The sequence below is a fragment of the Crocuta crocuta genome, unplaced genomic scaffold, assembly GCF_008692635.1.
Source record: "Crocuta crocuta isolate KB4526 unplaced genomic scaffold, BGI_CrCroc_1.0 scaffold290, whole genome shotgun sequence".
NCBI classification, from domain to species: Eukaryota; Metazoa; Chordata; class Mammalia; order Carnivora; family Hyaenidae; genus Crocuta; species Crocuta crocuta.
Genome location: NW_027527429.1, coordinates 5,946,376 through 5,958,037, shown reverse-complemented (window position 1 = coordinate 5,958,037; position 11,662 = coordinate 5,946,376). Strand labels below are relative to the sequence as shown.

The 11,662-nt window shown below is 41.5% G+C and overlaps 1 long non-coding RNA gene across 1 annotated transcript in view; it reads left to right on the top strand.

Annotated features, from left to right (window-relative positions):
* The first annotated feature begins 11,018 nt into the window (after nucleotides 1–11,018).
* LOC144227226 (uncharacterized) overlaps nucleotides 11,019–11,662 on the top strand; it is a 5,820-nt gene continuing 5,176 nt past the window's right edge. The window contains exon 1 of the long non-coding RNA XR_013333879.1: nucleotides 11,019–11,080. This is a non-coding gene — a long non-coding RNA (uncharacterized LOC144227226). The remainder of the gene's footprint in view (nucleotides 11,081–11,662) is intronic.

Below are 11,662 nucleotides of genomic sequence, written 5' to 3'. Positions count from 1 at the left end.
CATTTGTACGGGTGTCTCTTTCTTGGGACCAGGAAGAAGAGGAGGGCTCTAAATCACAAGAAACTTCTATCAGTGGAGAAGTCAGCACTCAAATCTGTAGAACCACCTTGCCCTGGTTTACCATGGCTTTCCTACCAACCTCTCTGTGACTGGCTTCTCCTTCCCCAACCCACATCTTCTTTTCTTTTGTCTTTAGCTATAGGTGGTATCTAAGCTGGTGGTGTAGGTAGACCACCTGGGAAGCTCCTCATTTTTCCCTGGGTGTCTACTGTGTATTGATGAGGTACACATGTCAATCAGCTTCAGTTTGTTTTTCTCTTGTTCATCTGTTTTCTATTTAGGGGTCTCAAATAAGAACTCAGAAGGGTAGAGGGAAAATGAACTTTCTTTCCCTACAATTTCCTAAGCTTATCTAATGGGACATCCCCTCCCTTGCTGTTTTGGGGAACTTTCCAAGGGATACTTTGGGAAGTGCTAATCTAGAGCTACATTTTACTAAGTAAAATTTAAAGCCACTACGTTTGCTTGTTCTGGCTCCTGGGTTCAGGGAAGATGTGTTCTTGGCATTGCAACTCGGAATTCAAGATTCATTTTCCATGAAACAATGCAGTTAGATGTAGTTGAAATCGGATGATTCGAGCTGTAATTTGGGTGTATGTGGGTAAAACAAGCTTTTGCAGACTAGCCTGGAAACCAAACCACCAGGGATAGAGCTGTCACCAGAGAAGAATCCACTCGGGGTTGCGGGCAGATTAGAAACATACATGTGGAATTTGTCCCAGGCTTCACTGGGGAGCTGACTTTGCTAGAATTCTCAAAGCAAAGCTTTTTTATCAAGCTTAAAATATGCACTCGTTTTTTGAATGACTGAACCTAACATGAATGGTTTTTACTTGTTGCCAACATACATGCCTTGAAATTCTGAGACGTTCTTTCACATTGCCTTTTTCTTAAAGATCTAAAAAAGAAATCCTGAGTAAATGTCTTACAATTATAATCATCTTTAATTACTTGTTGCTATGGAGTTTTGCTTGGTTACAAATTCTTCATCTGCTGTTCCCAATTCAACTCAAGTTTTAGCAGCTGAAGGGATATTCTGATTCTTACAAGAGACAATACATACATTTTCCAACAGTGTTGGTCTTCACACCAGCAATGCCTATCCAAGGAGTGCCAAGAAAAGAAGATGTCAGGGAGGAAAATTTTTTCCTTCTACCCTTCTAGGTTTTTGGATTGGTCTAATAAATCATGCTCACATAAGAGAAAATAACAGGAGAAAAACATAATTATGTAATTGAAGATGAGACCCTAAGATGAGTTGGACAATGGTGGCTTATCTGTTATCCTGAGCAAAGGAAAGGGGTGGAGCCTGGGGCTCTAAAGAGGAGGAGGGCAATTCACAGGAAGCTGAGGAGATCAAGTGTTTGGTAATCAAATGTTTCTCCTGCCATGTGGATAGGTCAGTAGGATAAGAAAGTGATCTCTTGGTAATGGCTCTCTGTCTGGGCTAAGCCCCCTGTCCAAGTTCTTGTAGGTAGTTTATGGGAGAGAGGAAAGCTTTACTTGAGTCTGTTGGGTCATGACTGCCGTCAATTTAAAATAGTCCATGTGCACAAGCGGCAGATTGCCAGGAGCCTTCTTCTGAACCCCTTCAAAAACAAAACAGGAGAGAGTGACACTTCATAAGAACTACAATACAGAGCTTCGAGAAGAGATACTTGGACTGTTTTCTTTTTTCAGAATGGAAATTTTGTCTCAGCAGCTTGAGAAGGAGAGGAAAGCCATTTGTCAAAAGATTCATTTTAAACCTCAAGCTGTTAGATGGGGAGGCAGGCTCCCTTCAGGAGTTTTATGCTAAGTTGTTCTCCCTGAAGAAAACAAAAAGTTTTAGCATTTGTCAAAAGGGTTCTGGTGATCTTATTCTATTGTTTGGTGGAACAGAGTAAAAATCAGTGCTCGATCAGGCCAGGTGAATTTAACAGAATCTTCCCAAAACGGAAGATACCGTATTAAATGAGAGTAAAATTGAACTCCAGTGGCAACCAGGGCTTGTTTCAAACACTTAATCCATACCGCTCACGAGAGCTGAACGCTTGCCCTTATAAGTCCCTCAGATGGCTCTTTTCTTCTGCCATTTCAGAAGGGAAACTCGAGGTGAAAGTCAGACAATTTAGAGGTGGAATGGCAGCATTTTAGGAGCTTAATTTGAGATGGTGGCTTTGTAATGTGTTTGCTCGGCTCTGCCGACCTGTTTCCCAGAATGACCTTTCTTGTACGTTTCTGGTCCCGTGGGCCACAAAGAACGTTTGTAGGAGATGCTGAGGGCACAGGGATGCAGTAGACATCCTGTAGATTTTGTAGGTGCCTGAGCAGCCAGCCCACTTCTCACCTCACTGGCGTGAATAAACGTCTGGGCCCTGCAACCGGCCCACCTTCCCTGCGAGTTCCCTTCGGTTTGTTCAACTCTCGGGCCAGGTGTGTGTGCTCAGCTCCATGAGGAATGGCCTGGCTTTTGCCGTGTCCTGCCTCATCAAGCTTGGAGGTGACAAGAATGGCTTGGGTCTGCCAATTGTAGCCTTCTGCTGTTCTCTGAGGAATAGCCATCTGTCCATCCTTATGGGGTTCCAGCTTTCATCGCATCCATTTTACATCGATCTTCTCTTCTGACTCTCACCCTATGGACTTCAAGCTCCAGCATCAGAAGGGAAGATCGTGGCCTTACACGTATATGAAAACAAATATAGATACAAAGATACAAAGACGTGTAGTGGTTCTGCATCTCTGAACTTTAATCAGTACATGTGCCTGTCTACAAATATAAATAAATGTAATATTGAAAAAAAATCAAATACAATGAACTGTTAACAATTACCGAAATAGACAGCAGGTGCGTGATTATTTATTTTATTATTCTTTCAACTTTTTGTATGTCTGAACTTTTCTATACATATGATTTGGGGAAAGAAAGAATGAGTCATTGGCTATGGAGTAATGTCATAACAAATGACACTTTTTTTTCCCATATGTTTTATTTATTTCTAGGAGACAGAGAGAGAGAGACAGCGTGAGCAAGGGAGGGTCAGAAAGAGAGGGAGTCACAGACTGAAACAGGCTCCAGGCTCTGAGCTGGCAGTCAGCACAGAGCCCGACGCGGGGCCCGAACCCACGAACCGCGAGATCATGACCTGAGCGAAAGTCGGACGCTTAACCGACTAAGCCACCCAGGAGCCCCCAAATGATACTTTTTTAAGTGAAATTAAGTAATACATTCATTGAGTACTGAGCCAGTATTCAATTGAGCCAGGCGCTGTCCTAGGTGCTGAGGATTTTATGGCGAACAAGACCATCAGAATTCCTGCCCCCATGGAGCTTACATTCTAGTATTTTCTTAAACACCTACAATTCATTGGCAGTCTTACATTTTGGCCCTCATGGCCACTCTTGAGTGGCCAACCACAGGTTTCCTCTGCTCTCTGAAGACCAGCCATTATCTGACCTTCCTTGCCAGTGCCAGTAAGATGCCAGTGATCATTTGGGGTTATGGCCTTTCAGTGGTGCATCAACAGTAGAAATGACCTAAGCAAAGGAACCAAGGGAGTTGCCAAGCTCCCTTTCCCCTTTTTCCTCAAGGGGCCAGCCTCTAACGTTGTGCATCAGGGCAGTGCTTTGGTGGGAGATGGTAGATTGAGAGTCGGGCAGGTGTAATGCTGGATCATGGATACCCAGGTATAGAGGTAAGAGGCTGATGCACAGAGAGATGCCGAAGTTCCGCACAGGTCACAACTTGGGGTCCACTTCTTTTATGAAGACCCAGTGTTCTTGCTGTGATAACATGTCTCTTGATTCAAGATTTTAAATGTCTGAGATGACAGTATTTGGGGATTGCTCCTTTACCTCTTTAGCAAACCCCACATGGGAAAAGCAAACCTGTATAGTTTGGAAGGGAAGGAATAAGTGAAAGATTAAAATACGAATATAATTTGAAAAAAAACAACCACTCTGCCTCTATAAGCTCGAAACCAGAGGGAAAAGTTGCCAGTCGTGTTCTCAGCATCTGCCAGTGAATTGTTTCTAGTTCAGCAGCATCGTCTCCTGTGTCTATTCTGTTCCGGGAAAGGGACGTGATTAAGACAAGAATTCATTAAGAGATGGTGCTTAGAGAAAGAAAGACAAAGAAATGTGGTCCTTTGTGTAATATTGCAACTGTGAAAATTTAGAGAAAAAGATGAATGGCTGTGTTGGATCTCTTTCCTTGAGATCCATTCCTTTCCCAACCCCTTCGATGTCTGGGCTCTGAACCCTACAAGTGACTCTTCCCAGGCTCCCTTATTGTGATAGAATAATGGCCCTCCAAAGATATCCATGTCCTAATTTCTAGAACCGGTGAAATATTTCTTTACGTGGCAAAGAGGACTTTGCTGATGTGATTAAAGTAGAGATCTCGAGTTGGAAAGATTATCTAGGTGGGTCCATGTAATCAGTAGAGTCAGAGAAGGAGTTGTGACAATAGAAGCAGAGAGTGGAAAGAGAGAGAAATTTGAAGAAGCTATGCTGCCAGCTTTGAAGATGGAGGAAGGGGCCATGAGTCAAGGAATGCAAGAAATTAGCTCTAGAATTGGAGAAAGCTAGGAAACAGATGCCTCTACAGAGTCCCCAGAAGGAATCAGGAATGCCAGCACTTTGACTGTAGCCCAGTGACACTGGCTCTGGACTTCTCACCCTCAGAATTGTAAGATAATAAATTTGGGTCACTGTGTATTGAAATTTTATGCCGATTTGTTAGAGCAGCAATAAGAAACTAATACAGTTATCAACTGGCTTCCAAATAGATTTGGCCAAAGGGAGGCATTGTTGAGAAGTTGGAGGGTGAAGGAAAGGAAAAGCCAAAGCATCTCTTCCCTTCTCTCTCTGTTTTGGAGAGATCACAAACAGGGGCCACGTCTCCTAGGATCCAGGTTAGGCCAGACATACCCAGCTTCTAACACATGGCGCCATCTCTGGGCTTTGGTGACACCACTTTCCTGCTTTGTTCCTCCAGCTGGCAATGGCATCGGGGGTTTGCTGTTGCTAACTTCTGGGTTGCCTCACTAACTCCTGTTGGGATTTTTCACAAAAAAATCTCAAATGGTGTGTATGACCAAGTATATACTTACAGTGATTATACATATATAGTGATAAGTATACACTTCAGTGAGCCTCTATGATGGCTACAAATGACTCTCAGCTCCTGGCACTTATACCCTGGATAGTACCCTGCACATTGGATCAGTACTGGCTTTGTGTACCCCATCGAATACAGCACTGGGGGTATAGTGGTGAACATAGCTGCCTTCCAACAGAATATAGCAGAGGTGACAGTGTGTGACTTTTGAGGATAAGTCATAAAAGATTTTAATTTCTACTTTGAACTGATTTTTTAATGTTTATTTTGAGAGAGAGAGAGAGAGAGAGTAGGAAGGAGAGAGAGCAGAGTGGGGGAGAGACAGAGAGAGAGAATCCCTAGTAGGCTCTATGTTGTCAGCACAGAGCCCAATGTGGGATTCTATGAATCCTATGAATCATGAGATCATGACCTGAACTGAAATAAAGAGTCAGACTCTTAACTGACTGAGACACCCATGCACCCCTGAATTGATTTTTTGATCTATTCTATCTTTTTTAAAAAAAATGTTAATTTATTTTTGAGAGAGAGAAAGACAGAGTGAGAGCTGGGGAGGAGCAGAGAGAGAGGGAGACACAGAATCCTAAACGGGCTCCAGGCTCTGAGCTGTCAGCACAGAGCCTGATGCGGGGCTCAAACTCACAAATTGCGAGATCATGACCTGAGCCGAAGTCGGACAATTAACTGCCTGAGTCACCCAGGTGCTCCTATTTTTTCTTTTACTGAGTGGAGCATTGAAATCAAACTGCAATTGTCAAGTTGTCAATTTCTCTTTTGATTTCTATCATAGGCTTTTGTATTTTAAAGCTCTGTTGAGATGCATACACATGTAAAATTGCTATGTCCTCCTAATGAAGTGACTTGTTTATCATTGTGAAATGTTCCTCTATATCCCTTTTAATATTGTTTTTTCTGGAATTTACCTTGTGCAGTATTAATAAAACCACTCCAGCTTTCTTTTGATCAGTATGTATCTTTTCTCTCTCCCACTTTAAACCTGTGTCCTTATCTTTAAAGTGAATTTCTTGCGAACAGCAGACAGCATATGGTTGAGTCTTACTGTCTTATCTACTTAGAAAATCTCTCCCCTTTAACTGATGGGCATATCAGTCAGGGTCCAACTAAAGTCAAGAAACCAATAGGAAATACACATGAAGAGGCTTATTGAAAGGCTTGGCTTCTGTGAGTGTGAGGACAGGCTGCACAGGTCTGCAGTTGAGAGGAGGTCATCAGGACAAACAGACCAGAATTCTCAGGCACAAGCTGAAACTGCTGTTCAAAGGCAGAATTTCTTCATCACGAAATCTCAGCTCTCCACTGATGGCCTTACGTTGATTGAATCTGGCCCACTCAGATTTTCTAGAATTATCTTATTTACTGACAGACAATTATGGACTCTAATGACAACTACAAAATACGACCCTACTGGATTACTGTTTGACTGAGGTATTGGAGTCAGTGCTTTTAGTTATTCATGTTCTATTTATTTTTAATGTTTATTTATTTTTGAGAGAGAGAACATGAGTGGGGGAGGGGCAGAGAGGGGCAGAGACAGAATCTGAAGCAGGCTCCAGGCTCTGAGCTGTCAGCACAGAGCCCCATGCAGGGCTCGAACTCACAAACCATGAGATCATGACATGAGCTGAAGCCGGATGCTTAACCGACTGAGCCACCCAGGAGCCCCTTGTTATTCACTTTCTAAAAAACATTCCCTGTTAATCCATCTTGGCCAGAAATATCTAGTTATATTTTTTGGATGAAATATTTTATAAATATTTTATAAATATTTCATAAAAATATGAAATATTTTTATTCAATGGCCTCTCAATTTTTAAAATTCAACCTCGTAGAAAGAAGGGAAGAGACACAATTATAACCACAGGAGCAAGTTGGGAGTTCTATTTTGCATTCCTAATTTCAACTCACAGTAACTGAAGTATAAAATTCTCATGGGGAAATTAAGTTAATAAGCCATCACCTTTTGTCAGGTTTAGCAGCCAGTTTTCATACATGAGCCGTGAGTCCTTCAGGCGTCATGAATTTGGCTCCACTTTCCACTCAGTAGGAATCTCTGTCTGGTCTTTGAACCTCTAGCCTCCATTCTCCCTTGAGCTGTGTAAGTATATTTGTAGCAACTTAGAATTGAAAATGAGCCCTCTGCCCCCACTGTAGTGATTGGCTAGGTTGACTCAAACTCTAATAGTGCTGATAACCCAGTAACTTTGTTTTGAAGATCGTAACCCAAACAGCAAAGATAGATAGACTGCAACAAAGATTTCATGCATACCGTGTTTCTGGGATCGGGTTTTGTAAGGCATCTGTAAAATTTGCACTCACATGTGATTTTTTAAAAACTTTTTAAGTGTTTATTTATTTTTGAGACAGAGAGAGACAGAACATGAGGAGAGGAGAGGCAGAGAGAGAGGGAGACACAGAATCTGAAACAGTCTCCAGGCTCTGAGCTGTCAGCACAGAGCCTGATGCGGGGCTTGAACTTACGAACCGTGAGATCATGACCTGAGCTGAAGCTGGAAGCTTAACAGACTGAGTCACCCAGGTGCCCCATGATTTTTTAATTTATACCTCGTGTAGGGATTCTTTTCACTGAAATATAATTCTGATTTTATTTTTCAGTTAATGAAATGAACTTAAAATTGAAAATTTGGCACCAGAGGGGAGAGGGTCTGTGGGGTGGGGGGTGGGGGTAGTGGGGAGCAAGTGGGTGAAGGGGAGTGGCAGACACGGACTTTGGGTTATAGAATGACTAAATCACGGAGATAAAAGGCTCAGCATAAGCAATATAGTCAGTGATATTGTAACAGCGTTGTTTGATGACAGATGGTATCTGCATTGCTGTGAGCATAGCATAATGTATAGACTTATCGAATAACTATGCTGTATACCTGAAACTAATGTAACATTGTAGTATTAACTATACCTCAATAAAAAAATTAAAACGTATTTGAAATTAAAAATGTGTTTTATGGTAGCTGTCCAAACATTGATAACATTTACTGGTTAGATAATCATATATACAATCATATATGCAATGATAGACCTATGTAATATATGATGATTCATATTGTCTCCTAATCCACAGTCCTCATTCTTACCCACATCTCCCTTGCCTCCCAAATATTTCTGAAGAAAAGGATTTTATGAGTTCAGAATCTCCAGAAACTGATTTTGACAGAACTCCTTTATTCTCTCCAAGCTACTATGAAGCTTTTATCATTTCTCTCAAATCGCAAATACAGTATTTCTTTTCCTTTTTTAAAAAAAGAAATAAATCTCTCATTTCTTTTTGAAGCATATTTTTAAAAGTCTGTAACACTCAGCATTTGGTAGAGACATGATCGTCTAAGTTTATACCAATGTTCACAAGCCACTTGACTCACTGGCACTTATATCCCTAAGGAATTGTTTAATAAACTCGCAATGTTTCAACCATTAAACATTTCCTCAATCCCTATTGTAATAGCAAACAACTCAACATGTTTGGAACGATTAGGTAGCTTCCAGTGTGATATATTTTTACTTTCCTTTGTCGATATTCTTAATTTGCCAATCTTTTCTTTTTTTTTGTAAATGCATAAATCATGTTGTATAAAAACAGACAATTGTGGTAGAGCTTGCTATTTTCCCATGCAATATCTATTCTACTGCCTTTCTTTAGACAATTCAGAGAAATAACCCTGATGTTAGCCACTTGGGACAAAGGTTACATTTCTCAGCTCTCCTTGCAGCAGATGTGTCTATGTGATTATGTCTGATCAATGGAATGTAAGGAGAAGCATTGGGTGGGACTTGTAAGAAGTTCCTTAAAGTCAACTGGCTGCACCGGGAGGTATGCCCCCTATTTTGCTCCTTCTTCTCCTTCTTCTTTTTTTTTTTTTTTATATATTTTATTTATTTCTAGGAGAGAGAGAGAGAGAGAGAGACAGCGCGAGCAGGGGAGGGTCAGAGAGAGAGGGAGTCACAGACTGAAACAGGCTCCAGGCTCCGAGCTGGCAGTCAGCACAGAGCCCGACGCGGGGCTCGAACCCACGAACCGCGAGATCATGACCTGAGCGAAAGTCGGACGCTTAGCCGACTAAGCCACCCAGGCGCCCCATCCTTCTTCTTTATAACTTGTAATTCATGCTGATGGAGTTCTAGCTGTCATCCATCTGGGACTATGAAGCAAACATAAAAACGGAGACCAGGCATTTGGAGGGTAGAGCAGAAGAGAGAAGGAACTTTGATGATCGCAGAGCTGCTCTATCAGCCCTGGACTGCTGATCTCTGGTCTTCTTTGTTTTTTTAAACATTTAAAAAAGTTTATTTATTTATTTTGAAAGAGAGAGAGTACAAGCAGGGGAAGGGGCAGAGAGAGAGGGAGAGAGAGAATCCCAAGCAGGCTCCACCATGTCAGCATAGAACCCTATGTGGGGCTCAAACTCATGAACTCTGAGTTCATGACCAGAGCAGAAACCAAGAGTCGGTGCTTAACTGACTGGGTTACCCAGACACCCCTCTGGTCTTTTTAAAAAGAGAGAGAGGGGTGCCTGGGTGGCTCAGTCAGTTAAGCATCCAACTTCAGCTCAGGTCATGATCTCGTGGTTTGTGAGTTTGAACCCTGCGTCGGGCTCTGCGCAGACAGCTCAGAGCCTGGAGCCTGCCTCAGATTTTGTGTCTGTCACTCTCTCTGCCCCTCCACCGCTCATGCTCTCTCTCTCTCTCAAAAATAAATCAACATTAAAAAATTTTTTTAAAAAATAAAAATAAATAAAAAGAGAGAGACTTCTTTTCTGTTTAAGCTGCTTTATGTATTCTGTTGCATACAAAGTAAACTAATACTAATACAACAATGTTAATGTCATTTTGAAAATTATTCAATTTCTCACAAGATCTCAAATTATGTTAATGGAAAGGAAATATATATATATGTATATGAAATATAAATATATAGCACTTATACACACATGGTGATTAGCATACCCTTCTGGAAGTTTGTTAAAATTCCTTCATAGGACAGTGGCCCTACCTCATATGGGCAATGCCATCACACACCAGGCCACTAATTCATCAAAATCAATGTTTCAGGGAGTCTGGGTGGCTCAGTCAGTTGAGCCTCCGACTTCGGCTCAGGTTATGATCTCACAGTTTGTGAGTTCAAGCCCCACATCGGACCCACTGCTGTCAGCATAGAGCCTGCCTCAGAGATCTTCTGCCTCCCTCTCTCTCCTTCTCCCCTGATCGTGCTCTCTAACAAAAAAATGAAAATAAACATTTGAAAAAGTCAATTTTGATTTTTTTTAGAAATACTTGTATAACTTGTGTATCAATCCTAGTTACCTCTTTATTAATAAAAACAATAACATTTATTACAATGCCATGGAAAATATGAACTCATAGATTGGCTATTACTCTTTCATTGCACTTGAAAAGCATATTATTATGTATGATCTTCTAATCTTAGATAATGGTGACCTCACCCATACATTTCAGTCTTTATTATTCTGTAATAGCCAGCCTCCAAGATGGCCCTCGATTCTCATCTCCTATATGAATACCCTTGAACCTCCCCATCTACTCTGAATCAGAGCTGGCCCTGGGCACCCAGCAGAATATGGGGGAAGTTACGACATGTGATTTGTGAGGCTAGGTCAGGAAAGGGATTTTAGTTTCCACTTTGGTCCCTTGAATCACTTACTCTTGGGGAAGCTATAACCATGTTGAGGTTCACATGGAGAGGAAATAACTTGTCGTGACAACTGCCAGCCACGTGAGGGCGTAGCCTTGGCATTGGGTTCTCCAGCCTCAGGCAAGCCTTCGGATGATTGCAGCCAACCTTTTACCTCAACTTGTTGAGAAACTCAGAGCCAGAACCACTGGCCAAGCTGCTCTTGAATTCCTGACCCACAGAATCTATGGCAGGTAAAATGTAATTATGGTTGTTTTAAGTCACTATGTTTTATGATGATTTGTTATATAACAATAGGAAATAGTAGGTATGCTAATGATATATTTTAGAATTTTGGATATTTTATAGAAATCAGACTGAGCTCATCATGTGAGCTCTTTCTTCTCCTTTATCCTTTGGTCAATTTCTAATAATTGCAAAAGTTTTTTCCTCCTTTGTTCCCCAGAAAAACAAAAACTCAGTAATGGAAAACATAGGTTTCCAGGAAATAGGTATTTTCTTTTAAAAAAGTTTTTTTGATGTTTATTTATTTTCAAGGGAGAGAGAGAGAGACAGCAAGGAAGGGGCAGAGAGAGAGGGAGACACAGAATCCGAAGCAGGCTCCAGGCTCTGAGCTGTCAGTACAGAGCCTGATGTGGGGCTTGAACCCACAACCCGCGAGATCATGACCTGAACTGAAGTCAGACACTTAGCCAACTGAGCCTCCCAGGCACTCCAAGAAATAGATACTTTTAACTGTAAGTTTCAGGTATATTTTATTGTATTTTTCTCAACTTGTTTAGAGTGAGCAGATGGTAATTTATTTCCTATAGTTT